The sequence below is a fragment of the Erithacus rubecula genome (genome assembly GCF_903797595.1).
Source record: "Erithacus rubecula genome assembly, chromosome: 14".
NCBI lineage: Eukaryota > Metazoa > Chordata > Aves > Passeriformes > Muscicapidae > Erithacus > Erithacus rubecula.
The window spans coordinates 12,484,705-12,511,699 of NC_136666.1; the positions used below are offsets into that span (position 1 = coordinate 12,484,705).

General features: G+C 41.1%; 1 protein-coding gene across 3 annotated transcripts in view; it reads right to left on the reverse strand.

Annotated features, from left to right (window-relative positions):
- SEMA6D (semaphorin 6D) overlaps window positions 1–26,995 on the reverse strand; it is a 204,993-nt gene that overhangs the window by 31,216 nt on the left and 146,782 nt on the right. For 2 of the 3 annotated variants that reach the window (XM_079317679.1, XM_079317684.1), the window contains exon 1: window positions 92–160. The exons of the other annotated variant lie outside the window; for it this stretch is intronic. The gene's annotated coding sequence lies outside the window, so the exon portion shown is untranslated. Of the gene's footprint in view, window positions 1–91; window positions 161–26,995 lie in introns of those variants that run through there. 3 annotated transcript variants of the gene reach the window in all.

Consider the following 26,995-nt stretch of genomic DNA (forward strand, 5'->3'; position numbering starts at 1 on the left):
ACCCCTGCCTCCACCTCTCGCCGCTGGATTTATTCTCGCCCGTCCCTGGCTTCGCGCCCCGCCGCTACCGCGGACAACTTTTCGGTCTCACCGCTCCGGGAGCGCGGCCCGCGGCCGGCGGCGCAGCTCGGCCAGTCGCGCCATGGCGGGGGCGGACCGGCACCGGCACCGCCCCGGCCGCTGCCCCCCGCAGCCTCCCCCGCCGCGGGCAGCGCCGGGCGCCGCCCCGGCACCGACACCGGCACCGGTACCGGTACCGGCACCCGCCCCGGCCCCGCCGGCTGCGCGGGGCTCGGGCAAACTTCGCCCGGAGTTTCACCCCTGCCAGCGCAGCCCGGCAAACCTGCCCCCGCCCCTCCGCCCCGGGGCCGCGGAGGTAAACAGCTGGGGCGAAGCCATCGGGAATTTGTTTTGTTCATCGCCGACGCCACCTTCGCTTCTTCAGACAGAGATTTTCATTTCTATTTGGGAAGAAAAAGTCATTGCGAGCAATGCAATTTTGCAGGCTAATGAGACTCGATTTTGCAGACGTGTATTTCGCGTGTGGTGCTGGGGGGGATGTCCTTGAAATGACATCTTTTTAAATGCCTGTCCAAAATCCCCTCAGATATTCCAGAAACAAAGGGTTTAATCCCAGAAATGAAGCCCAGGAAATAGCTGTCACTAATTCATTTTTCTTCACATGAAAGATAAATTAATTAAGGCTTAAAGTACCATGGAGTATTTTGGATGCTCCTGCAAGAGAGGGGAAAAAAAAAGGATTACTCGCCAAACTGTTTCATCTGTGTTTGTTTTTTGGCAAATAAGAAAAATTCCAAGTAGAAATAATTTAGAGATTTTTGCTGGGGAATATATCCTTCGTCCATGCACAGTTCCCAAACTCCTGCCCCTTAGTTGAGCACTCTCTCCACAGCAAAGCCTTGGGCTGGTTGCTTCCCACAGAGCTCCTACCCATCTGGAAGGCAAGAACTGGGTACTCCCATCAGTATTTCGGGCTGATCTGGCAGGTTTTGATGCACGCACCACTCACAGCAGGAGCGTTGCCTCTTGAGAACTGATTCATCTAAGTAAGGGCGCCAGGATTTGGCCCATAGTAAATTCTCTTTAGAGATGGTGCCAAGAAAATCTCCCAGCCATGGGAATAGGACGTTTTTGGCAACTCGGTCCCTTGGCTCAGTCTGTCTCTGATGTTTCCTAGTGGTGACAGGCTAAAGGCAAGATCATTGTGGGCTTCCTCACAGTGAACACAGCACGGCTATGTGGCACCCCAGGAGCTGATGCCTGGTTAAAGGTGTAAGGACATAGTTTTGTCTTTCTCAGGAACAGCCCTAATCTCAAAAGCATCAGAATTTGCACAGTGCAGGAAAATGCTGTGAGAGACTACTTGCTTGGTTAGGAATCAGATTGCAGCCTCAGGAGAAAGAGGCTGAAAGTGCTTCCAAAAGAAGGATTTGTTTCACAGAATAGCTCTGTGGCCTTTGCACTGCAAGTGAGACACTCAGAGCAGACCCACAGTGGTGGGGATTTATGGTGGGTATGGGTGACTGCCTAGGTACAGGCTACCCACACCAGGCCATGAAAAATGTGGGATTTGCTCCTTGGCTTTTGAAACTCCTGATGGTACAGCCAGCCAGGAAAACTGCAGTACTGGAAGAGTCACTCATATTTTCATTTAATACATACCTTTTGTGACTGCCATGTAGAAATTACTCCTCGATGTTGCTGGGTTATCCCCACTGTGGGGCATTGGATGCCCAGCCCTTGGCACTGCTTGGGCTGTGCTGTGTGCTCCCCTCTGCTCTGAGAAGGGCAGCTGTGGGAAGGGAGCTCTCTTCCCTGCTATACCTCCCAGCCACAATCTGACTCAAGGTTTCCATACACCAGGATGAAAGATGAATATGGTTTAAATCTCCTTCTGCTTCAATTAGGCAGGTGACACAATGTTGAGGATCAGATCACATTCCCGTAGGGCAAAGGGTTTCAGCTAGAAGCAAAGTATTTTAGAGGATTTTGGTACAGTCAAGACTAATATCTTGTGTCTACACTTAAATATGGTACTTTATTATAATTTCAAAATTTGCTGCATGGCTAGAAACCACTTTATGTAAGGATTTAAAGTATGTGCATTTACAATATGTGTGCAGTCAAGGAATTACACAGCCACAGGTTTTTGAACACAAATATATGCAGGCTCCTATTGATATGATAAACTATCAGTTACATGTGCTGCAAAGCTTCTTAAATCCTCATTGACACAACAGACCACTATTGTGTCAATAGTGTGCAGATTAATGGGGTGCTGTCAGGCTATTTCAGGCCTTAACTTTCATTTATCCTAAAACTTGTTCTTCATTGTAACTCTTAACCTTTGGATTCTGCCAACACATTTCTTGTCACAAATATACTAATGGAATTAAAAGAAACCTGGCTTTTAAATGTTAATTACCCCCAGAATGATTGATTTGCAGAAGAAACACATCAGCAGAATCTGAAAGTACAGAGGCAGAATGAAATGGACTGAGTGTCAGTCCAAGGGCTAGGAATGCCTGAGGACCAGCTTTGGCTTCAATGAGCCCATCCCTGTGTCCCAGGAGGTAACAGGAGCTCTTCCCCACCCTGTCTCATGGGTAGTGTTCTGGTACTGGCTCTTCCTACTGTTCCTGCTGGACTTTTCCCCCTCTAAGTACTTTACAGACTTAAGCAACACTTGTTCATTAATCTGAAAATATAAGCAAAGTATTAAAAATTTACATACTGGTAACAGAACCACTCTCTGTTAGAACAACACATTGATTTTTTTATTCATTAAAATATGAATAACACTAAACTGTTTTTAAACCAGGCATTTCATTCTGCTTGAGGGCCTGCACTGGGTTTATAACCAAAGCTGAACCTATTCCAGCAAGTAGGTGTGTTGGACATCACCCCTTCAGCCACGTGGTGATTTGGTGAGGAAGAGCCAGTGCACACAGTGCAGGACAGTTTGCAAGTTTGGGAAACCACCTTCAGATCATGGTAGCTCAGGAAACATTAGCTCAAATGGCACATCCCTTGGAAATAACAAGTACTGAGGGAAATGGAATGAACTGTTTGCCCCTGGATGGGCCAGAGCTCCATCAGTGACTCAGCATGCAAACACACAGACAATGAATGAAATATCAAACTTACATTTTGAGGACATGTTCATTTAAGCTGTGTTATTTCCAATAAAAACAGCAAATGTCATTTACAGGGACATGGTCAAATCACAGCAGTGCCAAGAAGTCATGATGTTATACCCTAATTTTGTTTTAGCTAAATATTTTCTTCCTCCCTTCTTCTTTTTGCCAGTGCATACAGACATCTGCCTACTGTAAGGCATTGCATAGAGGAACTGTAGGTAATTTAATATGGATCAATACATAATTCCTGATGAAGTAGACATGCAGTTTTTATATTCACTGTCCTTAAATCTAAATTGCAAAGTGCGATGTTATGACTTACCTTGACTGTAATTAAGTTTGATAGTAAAAGAGAATAGAATTTATTTATTATGAGTGCATAAAATTAGTTGGACAATTTAAGGTGCTATTCAATGAGTAATGCTCCCATAGAAGGGTAAACATTTGTCTGCCTGATAATAGTTGTTCATATTAACAACCTAGAAAAGTTATTTTCATACAGCTCTGGTTTTATGTGTCTTCTTGTGTTCTCAATATCCTGAGAGCCATTGCACAGGGCAGGGTAGGCTTGTATAATACATGAATAAATGTAGAACAATTTCCAAGAAAAACAGGCTTTTTATCTCTATAGATTGGTGAAGAATTGTCTCCTTTGGACTTTTAAGAACATAAATGTAGAAAATAGGAAGATGAAGCTGTAATGCCTCACAGCTCATGACCAGAACAGGGTTAAAGTCATAGAAGCAGAAACTGATAGCTCATTACAGTGTCAGCCTGCACAATGCAGAATTCCATGTTTCCTAATGCTCACCTCTTCCAGAGGGATGCTGACTATTCCTGGCTTGAGCACCCCATCTCCATGAACCCTTTCTGTAGGTATTGCCCTTCTTTAACTACTCATTCTTCCCCATTCCTCATGGTTTAGATCCCAACAAGATGGGGCTTTATTCTGCCTGGAGTGCATGTAAATCATATCCCTGTTCAATCACCCTAAACCTTGTTGCCAGGGGGAATATTGGTGAAAATCCCAGTGTTTGGCTAGCAAAGCAATAAAACTGAGCCAACCTTTTTCCTTCTTCAAGTCCTGAGCTTGCAGCAGTATGAATGCAAGTCAAAAGTGAGACATTTCAGAACATTGTTGCTCGTGATTTACACCAATTGGCTAAAAATAGCAAATTGCTAATATAACAAGCCTGTGCTGTGTTGATACAGGCAAATGATTATTTATAAGTCAAGTATTATTTAAAGAGGGGTAAGTTTCAGAAAAGATGTTATAAATTTATCCCTGTAAATAGTATCCAAGGTATCACATAAGCATAGTTCTTTATAATGTTTAAAAGAGAGAAGATAATTTTCTCATATTTTCAAATTATGGGACACCCCTCTTTTCACCCTTGACACCTGTCAGAAAATCATAGGAGGTGCTTTTAAGCAATTACCATTTTGTGAAATATAGGGAGGAGAGAAAACAATTTCAACACTTTTTTATAGCATCTTCTTGGGTGCTGTATTGAGAGTTGTGTTTAAAGTATTTCTGACTGTCAAGAATTCACTTTAACATAGAATCATTTTGGTTAGGAAAGACCTTTAAGATCATTGAGTCCAACCATTAGCAACATCATTGTTCCCTTTTTTATATTTTTGTAATCTGCCTCCTGATTTAGAGAGATGAGCAGAAATCTCAGGCTGTATGCCTGTCTCTTGAAGGTATAGTGATAATTTTTTTGCCAACACTGACGCTGGGCTGTGCACCCCCACTTGGCAGCTTTGGATTTCTCTGTAAAGGATCAGTGTGTGCATGTGCCTTCATTCCTGTGATTTAGCTTTCTGGCTGGTGCAAGAAATGGGTCCACAATGTTATTCATGACCACCCACCATCATTTGACATTAGTTTGCCTTGAGAAGTCCACAGAACTATCTCTATATTGAATATTTAAGTGATAAATCTAATAGCTGCTCTCAGACAAAGGTCTGGCTGAAACTTAGTATGTTGGCTCTCCAATTCCCTCATCTATACTCTGAGGAGGCAGAAGAGATGTGCCAGTAATGAACAAAAATAATTAGAAAACAAATACATTTTTAAAAGCTTTGTCAGTATACTGCATGGGTCAGCCAGAAGGGATTCTGCAGGATCCTGTGCAGATGAACCTGAGACAGTGGAAAGCCAGAAATTCCTCCTCTGCTGGGGCTGTGGAGCTGGCAGAGAGAAGCCCATGTCAGCAAAGACAGAAGAGACCCAGACACAGCATTTGCAATGGGTTGTCCTTAGCATTTTACAACTTGAAAAGTACCTAGAGTGAAATCTGGATGAAATGTGCTTGCAGTGAAATCTGGATGACTGTATGTCAAAGCTAATAAAAGGGACTCAAGCAATAAACATAACTGGGCCCAGTCCTGTAAAACTGGTCTTTCCTGCCTGTGAGCTCCCCATCAGGCTTAACTTTGAGAAACCAACTCTTTCAGGCCAGTGGTTCTGGCCATGGCACTTCTATGCAAAGATCACTGCAATAGTAAAACAGGATTAACTCCTGGTCCTTCCAACAGAATCATCTTGTGAAATAATCCCAATGAGGGACAGCTGCACAGGGCAGAGAGCTGGCAGCACCACAGCCAAGGTGAAGGCATTGCCATGGTGCCCTTGGGTCCGGGTATAGAGCAGTAGGAGTTGCTCACTCCTCAGCACTTTAAATGTCTGCAGGAATGACTGAAAGCAAAAAATCCTCCATTTTCTGTACAATTACTAGCTTTTCAGTTTGGTGTATTACAGCACCTATCTTTTGATGGGGAATTAATTCAAAACATCTAAGGTAATATCATCAAAATACTGTAATTAGATTTAATGGCATACTTCCAAGATTAATAGGTGATCTTCCTCACAGCCTACAATTTTAATTTCCAAAATTTCATTTGTCATACTGCTACTCAGTACAGATTCACCATCAGTGTTTACCTACACTTTTCCTCACTAGTAGTAAAATGTGCTGCCTTTTCCAGGCATAGACAGATGAAAAGATGTATTAGTAACAGATCTGTGTTCATGGCATATAATCACAAGATGACAAGACACTTAATGTTATCTATTTATATATTATGTACTGCAAATTCTGTTACACAAAGTCACTTTTCAGTCCCATTTTAGGGGATTACCTAATCCTGTAATTGATTCTGTGTGATGAGTCCCTGTTGTCCTGTGGAGACCCATTGACCTTCAGAACAGGAACAGGCCTGAAAACATTCCATTATTTCACTGGGTTTTTTTAATGTGTAAATTACAAGATAATGTAGGATGAGAGCAGATGATTTTATCTGTCTATTTACCTCACTGGGCTAAGAATTTTAAGTGTTTTATGGCTTGACCAAGAAGAAGAATTAATCCCTATCAGTAAGAATGACCAAAGATATGACTGGTGCTTTCTTTAAGGTAAATCAAATATTCCCATAGAAATGTAGCGAATCATACAGGTTCTCAAACAGCTCAGAGCTACAGTAAAGCTTCTTTCTACTGTAACTGAACATCTGAAAACTTGCAAAGGGATGAAGCAATTGCTCACTAGTTATAAATACCAGCAGATTAGTTTATCTATAGATCTGTATCATGTTACTCATTCCAGAGTCCATAAAATCCAACATGAATCAGCTTGACTTGGTACACAAACAGTCCCATCCTACACAAAGGTGAGTCCACAGGTAGCAGCTGATGATATTTTACAGTCATGGAGGTTTTAGAATTACAGAAAACAAGTGACTGGACCTGTGTGCCTGTGCAGACAGACACACACAGACACACACAAACCTTGCTCCTTCACTGTCCCACCAAATATAACTCCACGGATTAAGGCCTTAAATAAGTCTCTAAGAATGTAATTTAGTACAGTCTGAATCCCCCTTGGGCAAGCCTGAGGTAGTTCCTTGGGCTGTCACAGCTAAGCAGCTGTCCAGTCTAACCCTGACTCAGGAGCCAAACCTGCCTCATTTAGGAGACAGTGAAACAGTTGTAAGGGATCAGACAGACATTATCTGCAGATGATGTAGAGAGGGTGCTTAGAAAATAGTTAATACCAGTAATTACTAAGAATAGAAAGGTAAACAAACTGCTTGCAAATTGCTATCTGAATGAATTCTGAAATAAAGCCTTACCACATGGCATTTCTATCCAGCAAGAGGGTAAACTCTTATTGTAGGATAGAAGAAAGATGATCAAACTCTTTACTTTTACCTCTGTGGCTCACACAATAAACTCCATTGCCCCCACACAATCAGTAATGACAGGAGCTGCTGCCTTTGGCATATTACCTTGAGTTTCTGTTTAGTGTTTGCCCCTTGACATCTTGGTATCTGACTTCAGCCTAGGATATTTTGTTCTTGAGACATAGGTGATTACCTTTAATTAGTCTTTTGACACTTATAGCCTTATCTAACATTACTGTGTGTTTGAAAAAAAATGACCTCTAGCTTTGATGTACCTCAGTGTTCCTTCTTGTGTGCTGGCTGTGGGCTGCAAAATCCTTTCTGTGTAGTAGCTGTAACAGAGCCATCCTTGAAATGTTTTCTTTCCTGTGTTCTGTGCTTTGCACGTTAGTGCAAAAGAAAAATTTCCACTTATGGAAGGCAAGCACACACAATTACTATTCTCTCTGTATTATATGTTCTCTCTGTATGTTCCCTATTCTACTATTCTCTATAGTAAAAGGCAGAAGTGAGTGCAGATTGTTTGATCCTTTGGAGTTACTGTTCCTTTTCCCCACCAACATTTGAAATATGCACTGATCCAGGGACACATCCTACTGCTCTCCTTTGGAGAATCCAAGATGACACATTTTCACCTTTGAGGTGACAGTAGGTGACAATGAGATAGGTGGCCCATTTCAGCCCCACATTGTCTCACTGATCACAGTGTGCCAGCTGCTTGTATGACTGTGCATGTCAGCCCACTAATCTTGAGTGATGCAAAGCTCCACAGAGTCTGGGGAAATACCATTGTCTGTGACAACTCATGCAGGAAACAGTCATGCAAAGGAGCTGTCAAGGGAGGAGGCTTGGTCTAGGAGAGGGGGATGTGTGGGGTCAAAAGTGTAGAAAGCACTTTGGATCCAAGGCAATATAAATTAGCCACGGCACCTATTCTATCCTACAAAATCTCCTATTTGCATCACATACTGGAAGAATTAATATTGCAAAAACATACAACAAAGCAACAACCAGTAATAATGAGTACTGAGTACTCTGATGGTGCTTGACTTGGAAAAACCGGTTCAGGTAGGAATGCCAACACTATTATCTGACATAGCTGGAGAAAAGAGTAAGCTGTGACATCTCCATTCTTGGCAAATCACAGAGACTGCTGCAGGCACTCTGTTCCCTCTGCTGCTTGGAGTGATGCAGTCTTAGCTGCTGTCGCTGTTAGCTACAGATCTTCTCTCTTCTGTGTCTTTGTGGGGAAGAGGAGGGCATGAAAAGTCATTCACTACTTGGGAAGCAATGGAAGAAAAAGTATTTGTAGTTTCTGTCAAAGTTTCCCAGCTGCTTTTATAGATTTGACTTTTTTTTTTTTTTTTTTTAAATTAGTCGCGTAACAGGGTGCCAGGATTTTAGCAGCCATGTTATGGCAAATAAATCATTTTATAATAAAGTCTCTACTGTCCAATAGCCAAATATAACTACAGGTTACTCTCAGCTTTCTTATCAAAAGCTGTTTCAGACTTGGCTATTTTATCTGAGTACTTCAGATGCTGCCTGAATAGCTTCCCACATTCAGAAGAATATCAGTGATTATTTTATGCACATGTATTTTGCATGCTGGCAGGGAATGCCTAGTTGGTAATTTCTCTCCTTGCCATTATTACCCATGTATGTGCCCCAGGCCAAGAGCTCAGCACCAAACCAGAGAGGGATGGAAAGGTCTCCACCTGTCATGTAGCTAGACCATGCAGAAAGCCTCTCCATATGTGGAGACCAGCTGCAAGAGGCTCCCTGCCAGCTGGCCAGTGCCCTGCACTGAGCAGGGAGAGGAGTCAGGGGGACTGAACGGGGAGTGGGGAGAAAGCAGACTGTCCCCTGCTCAGCCAGCTGACTGGGATTTGAGAGCAGAGCAGGACCTTGGACTTCCATCCCTTCACATTGCCAGGACTCAAGCTCAGATGAGCTCTGGACATGTCAGAAGAAGCCATTTGACTTCCAGTACAGACCCAAGCGAGGAGCTCTCTGCAAGGCAGATCCTCTATCAGTCCTGCCCATCAGTAATGTCATGGCACTGATGTCAGGCTGACAATTACATTCAAAATCCTTCCTAGAAGGATCAGGACAGCACGTGTGCATGTGTTCCTGGGGTTGCTGGCCATCTGGGCTGCTCTTAAAGCCATGTGGTTTTACACCCTGCCCACGTTTCAGGCGTCCTGTATCCAGAATGGCACTCATGTGTTAACTTGCTCTCTGATCTACACCCCTTCATGAACTTTTGACAATGACTAAGTCTATGTTTTCCCTAGGATCTTCAAAACCCTTTCAAACAGACTTGATGACAGAAAGCCTGTTGAGTTTTTTTGGGGACTGAGTGAAGATCCCTCCTTTCTTTCCACTGCCAAAAGAAAAAATGTGAACTATACTTTTCAAATGTCATCCTGGGGAGCCAACCCTCAAACTCTTCCTTACATATAAAACGTGCTGGCAGGATTACCATATAATATCCATTGCAGCAGTGGAAAATATCAAAGGATCATGGCTTAAAATTAAACAAAGCATCACCCTTTCTTGTCTCAAAGCAATACACTGTTCCTCTTCCTTTCTTCCCTTCTCACCTGCAAATTGCCATGCAATTTGGTGAAGTGGGATTAAGTATCCACAATAAACACTTCCTTGTGAGGCCAGCAAGAGCAAATGGAAGCAATTGTTTTACTTTTTAGCCCAAACCTTCTGTTACTGTAGCAAATGAGACTTTTTTTTTTTTTTTTTTTTTTTTGCAGCTGACTAGCAGAAACTGATTTAGGCCCTTTGCACTTGCTGCCAGCAAGTGTTCCCACTCCAAAAATAGCCTATTGAAGAAAGAAGTGTCAGTTGCTGTCTTCAACAGGCTGCTTTCTAAACCCATTGTTAGAAGACACCTACTTCAAGTGAAACCTGGCATGTCACCACGTTTGGGCAAAGTGCCATTCCAGCAGATGGGCAGGGGGTAGGCAGTGCCAGCAATCCAGTCTGTATATCAGCCTTGAGTAACAAGGTTGTATTCCCCTCTGAGGATGTCAAAGCCTGGAGCTGTGCTCTGCCTTAACCTGCATCCTTGCACAGGCTGCTGCCCACACACATCTAAGCAGTGTTTGAAATTTTATTATATATTTTATGTTTGATTTGCAGCCCATCCTGCCCTGTTCCACTGACTCCAGGTTTAGGTTTGGGATGGGAGAGCCTGGCCTGCCATGCTCTGCAATGAAGGCACAGGCAGGACCATGTGAGCTGTGCTTGGCTTTCAGTGCCTTTCTCCCCACTGTGGCATTTAGTAGCAAACATGGGAAAACACTCCAGGTGCTGCAGTCCAAAAAACCCTTACTCAACAGCTGTGGAACAGTGAGAAACCACAGTGCAGGCAGCTCTGAGCTGCAGGAGTCCAGCAGAGGTTAATCTCAGAGCTCAAGTCCCCCCACCTTTGGAGTAAACCATGTGCCAGGTAAGAGCAGCCCTGCAGTCCCATCCTGTTCCAGTGTCAGAAGTGCCACACTCTGAAATACCTCACAAGCCTCAATGCAATGGGATTCACATTCCACAGCCTTGTGAGACTAATATGACAATGAAGTGTCTGCTTTTCAGTGTGTCTCATAGTCATCTTCCTAGTGAAATGCCAGTCTGTGAGTGGAGACTTTAGGTTCTTCTGTAGTACCTATTTGTGTTCTTACAGAGTGTCAAATTATTGCATGTAAACTGTATCTGCATCTTTTCAAAATCTCATCTTATATGTCCCATGAAACTATTAGTTTAGCTATCACTAGGTATTAAAATTTAAAAGGGTCACTAAATGCATACTGCTAGAAGGGAACAACATTAGTTACACATTACCAGAAAAAACTAAATTAAGAAACAGCTCATTTCCTTTGTACCATCAATATTTTACTCAGCCATAGCCTGGATGCTTGTACTCACAAAAAGAAATTAATCATTCATGTGCTAATGTACATCCATTTTTTAAAATCATCACTTAAGTAATCATTTTTGTGTGTGCTCAGATGTGTGATGCCTGCTTATGAAAGTGCAGGAAAAATCAATACAAATTAAATAAAATTTAAAAGGTGGATATCAGTGAAACAGATGCAAAAGAGTCCTCCATGCAGTAAAATTGTAATCAAATTGCTGTAAAATTCTGTTAGTGAGTCATAATTTGAAAAAGATACCAGCCTAATGCAAAACTTATTTATATGCCATGCTACCCTCTTTATTTTGGTGCAAGCATACACAATGCAGTTCATCACAGATTTTGTCTTAAAACACGCATAAAACTGAAACAACAAAATCTTTATTGCAATTTAATTGGGTACTGCCATTTCCCAAGAGTTTATTTACCGAGAATCACAGTGTTCATAGCATAACATCACTTGTGTCTGCACATCTGGGAGGCTCCCAAAACCCTTCTCAAAGTGGGGTGCAGGAGGTCTGGGGGAAAGTCTTCCACCTGGGGAGGAAAATCAGGAATCCCTGCCTGGTGTTCCCAGTCACACACCAAGTGTGGGAAATAAGGCTCAGCAAAGCCAAAATCCTCCTCTCCTGCAAAGTGTCAGACAGCCTGCCACATCTACCCAGTACAGATCACAATAATCAAAGTTTAATTTCCCCAGCTCCCTGAAAAGGACTCACTGTATCTCCTGGGCTGGATTTGCTGCTGCCTTGGGCTTGTCATTTACACCCGTGGAAAGTGCTCCAAATCAAGAGCCCTGCTTTGCTCAGATATAAATTACAGCCACTTTACTCAGCCATAAATGCCTGTCTAAGGTGAAAAGTAGCAAAGAACAGCAGTTAGTTCTGGCTGCATATAAAAAGAGTTAATAGGGTCCTACCAGATTGGAGCCCACAGTCCCACGGAAATTAAATCAACTTTTGCTAAAAGTGTGATTGCTTCTTTTGGACTACCCACATCAGTGAAAGAATATGGCAAAGCTGTTAGATCCCTGCAAGAACAAGGAATTTCATGGAAGAGCAGCACAGTACTTGAAGTAGAATTTGAACAGCAGTACTGTAGGTTTTTTCTTCTATTGCTTCAGTAATTTTATGGTGATGTATTTTGATGACATTTTAAAGAATTTCTGTGTTTATGAGGCAATAACACAACCTGCAAAATAAATTCCAAGGCCAAGTTGCCTATTAATATATGGTATGGCTTATTGTGAATGAATAGAGATAAACTGCAACAATGCTCAGGAAAAAGCAAGAGAATGTGTACCTTGACTTCAAGATGTGAAGACTTGTGTTCCTTTTTCAGCTAAGATCTGACATTCTGTCTGTGAAATGCAGAAAATGATCCAGCTCTATTCTGCAGAAACTTTTGAGAAACTAAGTAGTTGGTTCTCACTCATCTCTTCATCAAAAGCTATGCTTTTGGGTATTAAATTTTGAATAAACTACTTTTTTTTTTTTTTTTTTTTCTTTTTCTCTTTCCCTTCTTACTAGATCCAAATCTTTTCCAGATGAAGCTTTTGTGATAAAAGCTGTGTCCCTCTGAACTGTTTCTCCCTCACCAAGACATCATACTTGCAGCCATCTCATCTGCAAATGCCAGTGAGTACGTGGCAGAAAAAATCCCAACAGTATGATTAGTTTACTGATAGTGGATAACAAGAGCAGCATGAACTGACCATGATTCAGAGATACATCATGAATGGCTGTATTTTAGGAACTGAGAATTGGACTTTCCTTTTGGAGAAGTACCTGGAGAATCTGGATTTGGCCAAGCTTAGGCAGTCCCTGAGAAGCCAGCAGGAGCTCAGTACACGCTGCATAGGCAGCAAACCAAGCACACAATTTACATCCCCTGGCACTGCAGAGCAACCTGTCTCTACAGTCCAGTACACAGACAGGAGTCCATAACCTTGGAGAATTGGATTGGCTCAGTTTATTTTATTTCCACCCAATTAAGGGACAATGCATCATGAGCAGTGTATGAGGCAAAAAAGAGTTGCCAGATGAAGCAACCACCAGGTCTGAAAGCCACTGTCAGTATGTGCAGAACAGGCACTTTTGCAATTACACAAACAGTTAAATGAATATGGATTTTAAATTCCTTGTTTTTATCAAATTCAGCTGTTGACAAGACCTCAGCCAGAGGGAGGAAGGGGAATGAGAGGCCAACGAGCTTCTCAACTTCAAGGTGTGCCACCTGGATGGGAGGAGGAAGGGCTGGTAAGAATTTAAAGTTTGACCTAGAATAATTTCTTTTTCTGGGTGTCTAAAGGACTAAGTGGGTTTTTTGCAGTTCAGAAGCTGCAGGTGGGCTGGGGATCATTTCAGAGACTCAGCTGTGGACCTCCACCACTTCCTGTGCAGAAGAGAGTCCCTGCAGAGAAACCAGAGTGGAGTTTGCACAGATGTGGAGAATTGCCCCAAATTTATGTGTGTGCCTCCACTATCTCATAACACACGTGGCCTTTTTTTGCCTTTGCTTAAATTTAGCCAAGTATCCTGAAATGCACTTCATGTGATTTGAAAGATAAAAATGTCTCAGTCTTACTTGTGCCAGTTTATTGCTAATGTGGGCAGGTGATTCATCAATGGATGAAATGAGATTTTCAAGTTGTTTTAAAATGATGAGTCAGTTTTCAGAGTTCATGCAGCTTGTTACTAGATACACGATTTATTAATATATTTGTCAAATAATGTATTTGACAAGTTTTAAAAACATTTCTAATTGCTTTTATAACTCATCAATCTTAAAAGGGAAGTAGCAAGATAAGACTGTACAATCTGTACTTTTTAGTCTCTCCCTTATCATAGCCCAGTGAAAGGGATGGAAATGTAAGCACTGGATACATGTTTCCCCATGATTTTTATTTGGTTAACTGCTGATTTCTTTGTTCAGACTTAACCTTGCAAGTTAAACTAGACAAGGAGATTGGCCAGTTTAAAACTTCATAATTGATTGGTGTAATTGTGTTTGCTTTCATCACCATGGGACCTTTTATCACCAGTTTGAATTTTTTTGGTTTGATTTCACCTCAGCCATACCTAAATGCCCATCTATTCCTTACTGGGTCCTCTTCAGAAATATAATTTTCAGGATTACATTTGCCTATTAAAGACTTGATTGAAGGATGGATTCAGGGCTCAGACACATGCTCACTTAACAAAGCAGATGCAGTGATTTCCTCAAGCTGTTTGTTACCACCTGCTTGTCAGGCACTGCATCCCACCGAGGAGTGTGTGGAGCAGGGGGTGTGAGCCTTTGTGGCTGCTTTCAGTGGGGAGTCCTGTGGCTTAGCTAAATTCCCTGGGCATTTCCCTTCCATCTGCATCCTTGAGCATGCACTCAAGGACCACTGACACAGACTGAGCAGTGCTCCTGACTGAGGCCAGAGCTCCCAGTCCTGTGATGAGATCAGGCAGATGTGCTGGGCAGCACTGAGGTTCTGCTGGGGCAGAGGATTCTGCCAGCACCAGGGCAGCCCCAGGTGCTCAGGCTGAGCACACACATCCCTCCCACGTGCTGCTGCTCATTGCCAGGCCCAGCTGCTTTTTGCTCTGCCAGGCAATTGCTCCCCATCACTGCTGGCAGAACACAGCACGTGCCTCTCCCCTGTGCTCTCTGGGCAAAATCAGGCAGCAGCTTAACCACCTGCTAAACTATTTAAACCTAATGTCATTTTGAAGCCATAACAGCCTAGCAGAGAAATAGGGAGAAGTCTGGGAAACCATTCTGCTGAATAAGTGTGGGGAAATTTCTGACACTCAATTGATAGCTGGGAAAAGTAAAGCAGTGATGCCTTAACCACAGTAAGGGTTTGCTAACTGATATTGTGGGTTCACATCCACTTCTCTGAGACTACTGGGCAAGGGGGGGGGAAGAGAGAGATGGGTTATACTCAGATGTAAATCTCTGCAAGATCAGCATGTACACACCCTTCACAAACCTGCTCAAGCAGCTTGTGTATAAGTCTGCATGGAGCTGCTGATTCAGGGTTTTCTTAATAACAAAACCATATTTTTTGGAATTTAAGTTTTGGACCACGATACAGCCTACTAAACTCTCTTTTATTAAAAAAAATGAACTATAACAACACAGAAAGCATAGCACCAGCCAGTGCTGGGAAGCAGACTATTATATTGAGAGCAAGAGCATATACATTGTATAAACTTCATTTCTGAGATCTGCCTAGCCCTGCAAAAACACACCAGGTTTTCTGGCATGGGACAAAGACACTGCCTGATCCATCCTCACAGATAAGCTCCTTCCATCTGCAAGAGCTCTTTTCCTACCACTCTTTCTTAGTGTTTCTCAGTATTATTCAACAGTCAGCTTAATTTGGTTTGTTGCAGAGTATGTTTTGGTGCTTTTATATACACTTTAAAGTTATCTTTGTCTTTAGCTGTGGTATTGTCATCCAAACAGCTCAGAAACACCAGGTACAGCAGGGTGAGCAGAGGCATTTCAGGAACTAATGAGAGTGGGAGATGTGCATATTCAGAGCAGGAGCTGCACACACAAACTGAGCCACCACCACCAATGGGTGAGCTGATTACTATTTATTTGAGGGCACAGCAATGAGCTCTAACTGGCTAAGACACTTCTGTTATCATGAAATTCATATTTGGCTCTACAGCAAATGGCTTCAAATCAGAAAAGTGACATTTTTGTGCTGTCTGTTTATAAACAGGATGTAGTTAGTGTGAGGCACCCACAGCTGCAGTAACTGCAGATTTTCAAGGCCAGACTCAAATGTATCATATTTTATCATTATTTTTTTTCATATTTGCTATACTCAAGGCCTTGCAATTCTATAGAAAGCCAAGAAAATAACTTCTCTGCTTGGTTGGAACTTAATATTGTAAGGCAGTTCATTGTTTTCAAGAGAGTTTGTATTTTCACCTGAAACTTTAATCACAGTATCATGAGCCCAGCCCTGTTTTTGACAGTCAATGCCAGTGTCATGAGCTTTAGTAAGTGCACAACTCTGTAAGCAGTTGCTAGAAGTTGTTTTCCAAACTGTATACACAGAGTTTGCTTTTGACTACAGTAATAACTAAAACAACTTATCTTCTGCCAGAAAAACACATTTCTCTCCAACAGAAAACTGCAGTGAGTGTGCTGTGGTCTGCATCATCCTCCAGCTTCCCCTTTGTGGACAACATTGAAAAGGCCAGCTTTTCTCAGTTGTTTTGGTTGCTTTTTCTTCCCTGTATCTGTCAGTGACAGTTCTAATAAGTTTTGAAACAAAAGGACAATTTGTTACTCTAGAATTAGCACCATGACTGCTCTGTCTATGGAAATAAGGTTATTCTGCTCTAATGAAATTCCTAAGCTGAATGCACAGTTTGAAGTTCACGACCCATTGAAATGATGATTTATGGAACTTTCTTGCAAATTACCTGCGTTAACATCATATGTAATGTATTTCTATCACTAGACCTTTGGAAAGAGTTTTCTTTTGCAAGATTCTTCTTGTTTGTTGGGAATACTTTAGTTCCCTCAGCACTGTCCCATAGATTTAAATTTTACAGTGCACTAGAAACCTCTGAAGTTTTTGCTTTCAGATAAATGCTTGGCAGTGTCCAGGCTCAGTCCACTTGTATGGATGCTAGAGTGGGAAAGCCTTTTTTCTGTACCATCACCAAGTTACATTTGGTCTCAACTTTGGAAAGACAGGTCATGTTGTAAATATGTGCACCAAGATGTGACACAAAAAGAGGTAAGAAAAAATCCTGCAAAAATCAACAATTCCCCATGTCTCCTAGTGTGTGCCCAATATTAAGCCTCTTCCATGTGAAGAAAAGGAAAATCAATATGGAATCAAATAATTAGGGGGAGATCATGGTACATCAAGAAGCATTTTGTTTTGGAGGATTATAATATGAAAGGCAAAAAATAAATATGTGGAACAAAATGTGAACAGTGTGGTGTGGAATTCCATCTTTGTCATTTCCACTGAATTTCACTCATTGAAAGTGCTCAATATATGGCAAATATTTGAGAGACCAGTGCCAGAGCAGTATTTTGTATATTTTGTAGATGGAAGTGTACTGGGAATCTGGTCAGCAGTGTAATTGTTTATATTCATTATAAACAATCTGTGTTATTTGGCAACAAAACCTGCCTTTCTGAGTTGACTCTCAGTGCTGCTGAGATAGTTCTATCAGCTGGTTGTAATTTTACTATGGGGGCATGCAAAATGCACTGTATTTCTTCCAAATTATCTGTGGGAAAAACATGAACAATACACTGAAGGCCCCTCAGTCTTGTGGGACCTGTCTTGGCCCCTTTTCAATAGTCCTTAATGGCCATAAGAGGATGCAGAATAGGTTTAGTTTGCACGTGTCTTGTACCACTGTTACATAAATCTGCATCTTCCTCCCTGGCTTTAATGCCCAACTACTCTCATCTTGAACAATGATAGCAGATAAAATAATGAAAATTGCTACTGGAAGCAGAATGGACATGGGGTGAAAATGTCTGACTGTGAAAAGGCAATACTCCATTTGGCTTAAAAGATGAAACAAATACTATAGAAGCCATTCCCTGAGCTTTCCCCAAAAGGCTGAGCTCCTCACAGATATTAAATGTGGTCTCCACACGATGGGACCTTGTGCTTGTCCAAGCTACCCTGCACCTGAAGGACCTGCTTGTACCTCATGTAAATATGTACTTGTGCTCCTAGAGCAAGGGGACCATGAAAGATTTTCTATCAGGTATTTGGGAGGGAGATCCCCAATTATTATTCACTATATGAGAAGGAACCACAACTTCTCTCAATTTTTCATTTCTTTTTTTTTTTTTTTTTTTTTTCTCCTAGAAGAGTAGAGAGAAGACCTGACAATGAATTGCCCAGTAAGTTCATGGTTAGGATCTTTCATCTCATGGTCTCAAATCTGTTCAGGATAGGTCAAAGTAAGGACTCAAAACCTGAACTTTTGCATCCCACATACCTGTTCTAACTACTAGGAGCTGGTCACTTGGAAGGAGATTTTTCTGTCACTCTTGAGCTGTTCCAATTTGTAGGAATAATTAAATATTATTCAATTTAATGAGAGATGGATTCCACAATCCAGCAAGTTTGAGCGTTTGCCTTTGGTGTTGATGATCCAGGTCTGAGTCTGTGCTCCAGTGACTCACCAGAGTGAACAGGCACAGCTGAATTGCTGGATGGGGATTGCTTTTGCTTGATTGTTGTTTTTCTAGGAAAAAAAGAAACCCTAAACCAAGCTGTTTGTTGCAAGAGGGCCCATGAGCTCTGAATGAGCCCTACCACATCCCTGCTGCTCCTCAGTCAGGCCACAGACCTGACCATACTCATGCAAAAATGCTATGAGAGCATGTCCCAGCCATGTGTTTTTGAAGAGCATTGCATCAGCATGAACAGTTCTAGCTCCTCTCCCATGCTGGCAGCCTCCACTGAGGGGGGATGTGTTTGTGCTCACACCTGTGCCTGGAGATCACAACTGCACAACAACATGAAAGGATTTTTCCACGTACATTAGCTGCTTTAAAAAAATTCTTATAATCTTCTGTTTTCCAGTCTTTCTCCCCTTGTCTATTTTTGCTAAGCCTGTGCTTTTCATGCCTGTAGGCTTCAAACTGAGGAAGACTTTTATTGTGAAAGCAGCTGTTTCTACTGCAGGAGTGCCTTCACTTTGGCTGTGATCTTCCTCCAGGAAGGTGAGGCTCTGCTCTCAGCTTTCACCCAGGCTCCCCCAGCTCCACTGAGTTGATCCAAGGACAGAATTTAGCTCTGTGGGCTGAGCTTTTGCTCTGTTTTAGCAAGTCTGACTCTCTTGTCATCCCTCCTGCTTTTGGAACATTCAGCAGGAGCTTCTCTAAATTTTAATCGGGCGATTTCATTTATTCAGTACTTGAAGAGCAGGATTTATTTACCAAGGATTTAAATTGCTCCAAAGTAGAGAGAAACTAAATAGCACTGCTCTTTAAGCATGTCTCCACATTTAGAAAGCATTGGGTTACACTTTCCATTTGAAGCTTTTCTTCTTAAAAAATAATTCAGCCACCCCTGGTGAGAGTTTCCCGGCAGTGCCCCCGTAACCCAATCTGCCCCACCAGGCACAGCCCTGCTGCCAGGTGTGCAGCAAGCTTGTCACATGAAAGGCTCCAGGCATAACTGCTGGCAACATGAGCTCTGAAAAGGCACTCAAAGAGGCCTTTATATGTACCTAAGTGTAAGAGCAATGCTATTTTGCTAACCGGATTCAGTATCTATATTTTACTGTAAATGCACTTTTTTCTCTATCAGCTGTGAATGAGAAATTAATTTTATTGACTTTATGGATGGCTTTGGGTTGTAGATAGATCTCTTCCTAAAGGCATCCCTTTACTTTACCTGACATCCATCTTTTCTTCACCTGACAGCTATCAGAACTGGTAGGAGACAACCACTATTTCTATTTGAATGAATTCTCTTGTTATTATAGTGTCAGGCACTCAGCATTGTCTGACCCTGCAATCTAGAGGCCCAGAGTGTCTGCAGTCCTGGGAAATACTTCTGAAAAACAGTGATAACTAAGATAATAATAATTCTCAGCACTCTCGTAAAGCTTTTAATCCACTGATCTCAACCAGATACTGGCACTTACTACTAGAGGAAAGTTAAATTTGTGGCATGAGGGATCCTATCATTTGAAGGAGGAAGCCTGCAGAACAATGTGCACTGGGCTGTTAAAAGGACAATGGTCAATTGTTTGGGGTAACATGCTGATCTCACTGCACTTAATGGCAAAATGATTTCAGTGGAGCCATAAACACAAAAAAAGCTTTGGCACAAATATTGTCACAGTTTCTGTATTCAGAAGATGCCTTTTGTAACAAAGCACCACGCACTGTAATGCAGATGTTTGCTATTTGATGCTTATTTTGTATGTCAGACTAATTATTTTTGACTATTTGGCTTCTTTGTCTGTCTCATTTCTTTCAAATTTGAATATGAAGAGATACAACTTTGTAAAGAAAGTGAAATATTGTAAAAGTACTTTGCAAATATTGACATTATGTCAAATTGATTTACTTGTACATCAGATTCTTTGTTTACATTTCATAGAATTTCAAGAAATGTCACATTTTTGGCACCTACATTCATGGCTAATAGCCTTCAAAGTGTCATTGATGAGATTTTGATGAAGAAAAAATTTACATTTGCATGTGTACATGCTGTTATTTGCTCTAGAGAAGTAGGATATCCGAGTAGGAGGGAGAAAGCTAATCATGTACCTTCCTGACAAACTAGCTTATCAATGCTACATGACCAGCAAGTACCTTATAGCCTCACAGAGAAATCACCATCAATCCAAACTGCTAAGAATTGGGGAAAAAATCCTTTTTAAAAAAATAAGTTTGCATAGCAAACACTTCTTAAGCTGCTGTGATTTGTTTATAGATTTTCTGCAAACAGAAGGAAAAACTAAGTTTCCTTGATAAATCACTTATTGTTAATTATTCACTAAGTCCTATTCTCCCATCTACTTTAATGAACTCTAACATAGTGAATCTTAACACCCAATACAATGAAAGTAAATTTTCACCCTTAATGCAGTGTGAATGGCACAATTGCTTTATTCTTTTATTCACAAAGTGTCAGTCATTCATTTCAGCTCTGCATCATTCAATAGAACTAAAATGTGCAGTGAATGTGATTCCAGTCATGTCATCCTGTTAGTGCAAAGTGATTCTCAATAGCACTTGACAGCACACTGCTGGATTGGCTCAGTGCATTAAAACAAACCAAATTATTCTGGTTTTATGTACATATCAGTACTTGTTGACATACTAGTAAATTGTTTTAATAGCCTGTACTTATGAAGGTGTATATCTTTGTACTTAAATTCCAATACATTGTAAAGTATACTTTACATTGAAAATATTACTCTCTCAGGAAAACTGTAAGCACAAAGTTTAGGCTCAAAAATACAGTGATGCTAACTGCTTTGTCTGCTCTTTGAGCAGCCATCAGGAGCTAAATGTGTGTGACTGAATCAGGAGAGAGTGGCCTGAGCAAGGGGAGTGTAACATGCTGCCAGTTACAGCCCAGTTAAATGGTGTTCTGCCCAGCTGTGTGTGGCCAGAACTGCAGCTTTGATGGAAACCAAACCAATATGGTTTTTTTACACAATCCTCAAAAATAATTTCCTTTAAGCAGTCTTTAGACCAGATTTATATATTATGTCATACAAAGGAGATGATGAATACTTCCCTCAGTTAATACCACCTTCATGTGAAAGGTGTGCACTGGCCTAGCAAAGCAATAAATAAATCCACAGTGATGAATACTGACACTCTTTACTCCTTTTTTCCTGCCTCTGCTTTCAGCTCCATACTGCCTTGCCAACTCAGATGTACAGAAAATATTATGTGTCCTGTTTAGGAAGATTGACCATTTTCCACTACTTTGTGGTGGTCCTCAAGGAGGAAATAATTCATCTCACTAACCTATATGGACTTCAGTGCACAGATGACTTGCTGATGTTTTTAATTGGTTCAACAGTATGAGTTTGATGTGGTTTGCTACACTTGCTGCTTTTGTTATGAAACATCAAAACACCCAGAAAGTCTTATTCTGATGCACATCCGACCTCTCATCTACCCACACAGCTGTTACTGGCTTGTGGTTTTCACAATTTGATCAGAAGGCTTTCAGTTACCAGATGAATTAAGATTCATTCATCGAGTCCAGATACTGAGGGGCAAAACATGTTGCTGATGCCAGAGAGAAACTTTGGCACTCGTGTATCTCACTGAGTACCTATTCTTTGCTTGACTGTGTTCATATCTACCTCTGTGTAGGACTTGGTATCATCTCCCAAAACAGCTGAACCTTTGCCACTTAAGCATGTGATCTGACTCCTTTCAGAGCAGAGGTAATCCTAAAAGCCCTAGAAAACTGCTATCATAAATTTGAATATATTCAGCATTAGAAATATATGAGCTACATCTACTTTGGGAGGGAAAGAATAGAATAGGGTGATGGGGCATTCCAAGAGTGGGAATGGGTCACTTAAGGTCCCTTTATTTTAATATTGTACAGCTTTTACCACACTCATGATACAAACCTGCCTCCAAGGGAGACAGATCTGAAAATCTTACAGAAATTATCTGCAGGGTGAAGCAATTTTCAAAATCACTTATTTTAGTTGCCAGCCCATTGTTTTATTCTAAAGCATTGGTTGGGAATCACTGTATGATAAGGGAAAAGCTATAGAGCTACAATGGCTTGTATTCCACCAGCACTGATAAAATCTGATTTAAATAAGCAATTCAGATATGTAAATAGCATGATTGTCCACTTTGGTCTTCTCACCTGAATTTTTGTTTCCTTAGCAAAACTTCTGACAACTGGAGAACTCTTATTAAATGCATGCTTTCATTGAATTCCATCTGAACACTGAACTTTTCCTGTTATTTGAGAATGTATGGAGGGAATATAAAATCATAGAACAGTACGAGCGCTTGTATTACTGTTTTATTTTATTTTTAATAAAATGGTACTGCAAATACTCTGGAGGTGCCACAACGCTCTAATCTGAGGATTTGAGGTGGTTTGCAAAACAACCAGGAACAAAACCTGATTGGTTACAGTCCCTCATGAATGGGTCTGTCCTGCAGACCTCATGGATGCTTTATAAAATACCCTCTCATGGCTAATGGTACATGCACAAAGTGCAACACTTCACCCTCTGCACAGAAACTATTCCTTGGCTTCTAAAGCCCAGGCAGGCTGCAAAGATGCACTATGACCATTAACAGCACAAAGGGAAAATGGGATTTGTTTACATTTCAATCACTGATTAAACAATACTATCCAAGATAACAATCTTGCCTGGACTAGGGAAAGGGTAGAGGGTGCATAGTTCTGTATACAGAATGCAGAAATCAGAAGTTCCTTTGCTTGCATTTTTCATGATGGGAAATAGACAAATAATGATAGTGGCAGAAGTGCAGGGGATAGATTCACGTCTGCAAGAAAGAAGCCAGACCACACCCAGCTTCTCTCATGCTAAAAGCACAGAATATTAGGCACATGCAATTCTTGTATGTGTGAAATAATGTGGATACATTAACCAATGGAAATATTATATTTGCATGATTATTTGACACATACTATAGACCAGTTGTGGCAGGAATATTATTAATTTTTTTCCTTTACAATAAGTGTTATAACACTTATTCTTTGAAGGATAACTAACTGATTTGGCTTTGTCCTTATTTCTGTTTATTAAAGCTGAAACTTATTTCCACTAAAATCAGTACATTTTAATTTTGGTTTCAGTGGTGTCAGTGTGCAGACCCAGCACACCCTGCTTGCAGATTACTGCATTTATCCAGTTTTTGCAGACTAGTAAATACTATTGATCTCCTCTGCATAAAACATGTGGCCAGCTAAAGGGTGCTCATCTTTATTTAGAAACAAGCCTTCTTATTGGCTGAACTATTTAAAGGGTAATGTATTCAAATATGTCAAAAATGTATTTAGCAGCATCAGAGATTTTACAAATTTCTTAGTTTCTCATTTTTTAAGATGAAAGCACACATATACTGTAACAGCAGCAATGCCAACATCAACTGCTGCATCCCAAGCTGCTGCTGCTGGACAAACTGATGGAAGGGGGAGACTGAGGGAAAAGGGACTAACAGGGTCAGGCACAGGGGGAATCACACATCCTCAGCACGCTTCTGGTCTGGGCACTCAGACATGGATAAGCCACTCCTGGTTCCAGAGGTAATACCTTAGCCTGAGCAACCAGCTCAACAGCCAGCTCACACCTCTAACCCCCCTAGTCTGCACATTTTGTACAGCAAGGATCTGCTTTGCCTGAGAGGAAGGAGGGAGGCATGGCCACAGCAGCTCTACTGGCAGACTGGAGTTGTTGGAACAGAAGGCTGAAGGCCATAAGAGAACGTGAGCCCAGAATTGTGACTTTTAAAGAAACAGGATGGAAAAAGTTAAGTAAATGCAAAAATTGTTTTTTCTTCTCCAGATCTTCAAATAAAAATCTACTCCAAAGTTCATTAAAGTAAATAGCTTCAATAATCATTGACTCAGGCAGTCTTTATATCCAGAGCTGAATTACAATCCACTATTAAAAATTTCTGGAGTGGAACCAACCCCGAATCCCTGACCCACTGCTAATAGCCTGCCTGAAAATATTACTGCATCCTACTGCCCCACACAGATGATACAACAGGGAAGCTGTTCACGTGAAAACAAAGCCTTGGAACAACCTGCTTCTTGCCTCCCTTTCTAATGTTTGCTTTTAGTGTTGGCTTATTTTGTTTGCTTTAATGTTCACTAAAGCTGTAACAGATTACTTGCATCTTAAACATCTCTTGGCTCCTGAGTGTGGTTAGGAGAAATTAGTCACCCTTCCCACGAGTGAAGAAAGCAAAAGGTGTGACTCATCCCACCTAACTTCAGCCACAGGCATTGAACTGGTACATGAGCTGAAGAGATTTTGCAGAAACACAAAGCCCAGTCCTGGTGGAAGAGAGGGATGCCCTCAGCACATCCAACACAGGTGGCTCCTTTACTTCTGGAGGCTCCTTCAGGTCAGCCAGCCCAGCTGCACCTGGGAGCTCCCCAGATTTATGCCAATCAAAGTGAACCAGCTTAGCTTGACAAGTGTCATTTGAGAAGGTGTCAGCCTCTTTCTCCTGCAGAAAAAGCAAAGCACTACAGGAGACTGAACTATTAGGGCTCATATTGAAATATGGCATCGCTCTCCTTGTAAAATTACATACAAAGCCTCACTGATGATTTTAATTTCCTTAACATCACTGTGAACTGAGGAAAGCTGTCTTATCTTTGTGGTCAGCATAAATGCTGGCTTTCCTTTTTTTTTTTTTTTTTTTCGTTTTTCTAATTAGTGTATTTTCACAATCTGTTAATTCCAACTCATGAATTATTTATTGTAACTCCACAAAACCAGCAATAGTTACTTTCTGTTGCATTTGCTACAAAATGGTGGATGGAGAATTTAATGAAGAGGAAAAGGATGTGGAAAAAAAAAGTAGTTTCTCTCTTACTTCAGCTTGATCTCTTCCCAGGCAGGAAATGGAGATCTGGGCACTTTTTGTAGACAGCTTTAATTACATGTCAAGAACAATACGGTCAGTCTCTGCTGTATGCATTGCTCCTCTGAAAATTTGCAAAATCCACTGTTGCAAAAAATGTTGGGCTTGTTTAAACATAATTATCCATCATGACAAATATTTAGATATCAGTTTCATAAATTAAAATGAAATATGTCTATTGGGTCTTCTGTTTTCAGCAGTCTTAGTAGGTTATTAGGGAAGCCTAAGCTTTCAGAGAAAGACTACAGGGACACACAGAACCCTCAGACTCCAAGCACAAAAATTACAAAATGTGTCCCAAATCAGCTGTGACCAGAAGAATGGGTTGTTTCTGAGAGATCTTCATCCTGGCCAGATGTTTTCATCCCCATTACTGAGCAGCTTTGCAGCTTTCACATGGCCTCAGCAAATCCCTAGATCACCCTCAGACTACTGGGGGATGACTTTAATTTGCATGTTAAAAGATAGGCAGGCTTGCTTTATAGGTTGTTTTTCTGCAGTTTGTCCCAGAGATAAGGCCTTCCCTGCAGATGGCATGATATGAGAAATGGGAATTTCTTCTATACAATAGCCTCTGTTTGCTCACCACACAATCTTCCAAGTGTGCAGTAATTCTCTTGGCAAGTATTAATGTAGTAAATAGACACATACATACACAGGTAAGTGCATACATTTGTGTATGTATATATATATATATATACACACACAAATACAGTCATGGGGAGTTTTTTTTCATTCAGTTGCTGATCAGACCTCCAGGGGAGCCTGACCTCAGAACCTTTTCTCTTCAATGAGCAGGAGAATGTCTCAGGGCTATAAACATGCATTGTATACTGCATAATATTAGCTTAAGGGCCTGCATATTGCACTAGGAATTGAACAAGCACCTAAACGTGTCTGCTTTTGGCAGCAAAAAGCAGAAGGAACAATTAAAGAGGTTAGTGGGCAGGACAGGCAAAACAACATTCCCCAGAGAGAGGGTCCCCATAAAAAGACAAACCTGGCTGAGTCAATCACAGCTGAGCACAGCATTCATCTAACTGGATTCATCTGCTAATAGGACACTTACATTAATTAAACAGTTTGAAAAGCATTTGTGAAGTTTGGTTATTGACAAAGTGAAAAAGCAGAACCTACTTGGTATGCCTTGTATCTTCCTAAATTAGCAACTAATGAAAACAAATTGTATTTTAAGGATTTTAATATTAATTAAGTTAATGATGACATATTCCAAGCAGTACACTTAGAATCACTCTGTAATAGCAATCTAACAGATGTTGGCATTTTTATTATTAATTATACATTTCATTATCATACGATGATTGTCAAACAACGTTTGACAGCAAAAAATGTATAAATGTTTCACACGTTTTATATTGTAAAGATGATACTGTGCTTGATTTTATAACATGCTGGCTTTAATATGCCAGATACAAAGTACTCTTTGTTTTAGCAGCCTGGAATACAGACAGCTTCTGCAGAACACCAAAGACTGACTAATCTAATATGGGCTGAAGCTCTCAAAGAAAAGCAAAACGAAACAGCTGTCACATCTGAAGGTGAAACATGTATTTTAAGATTA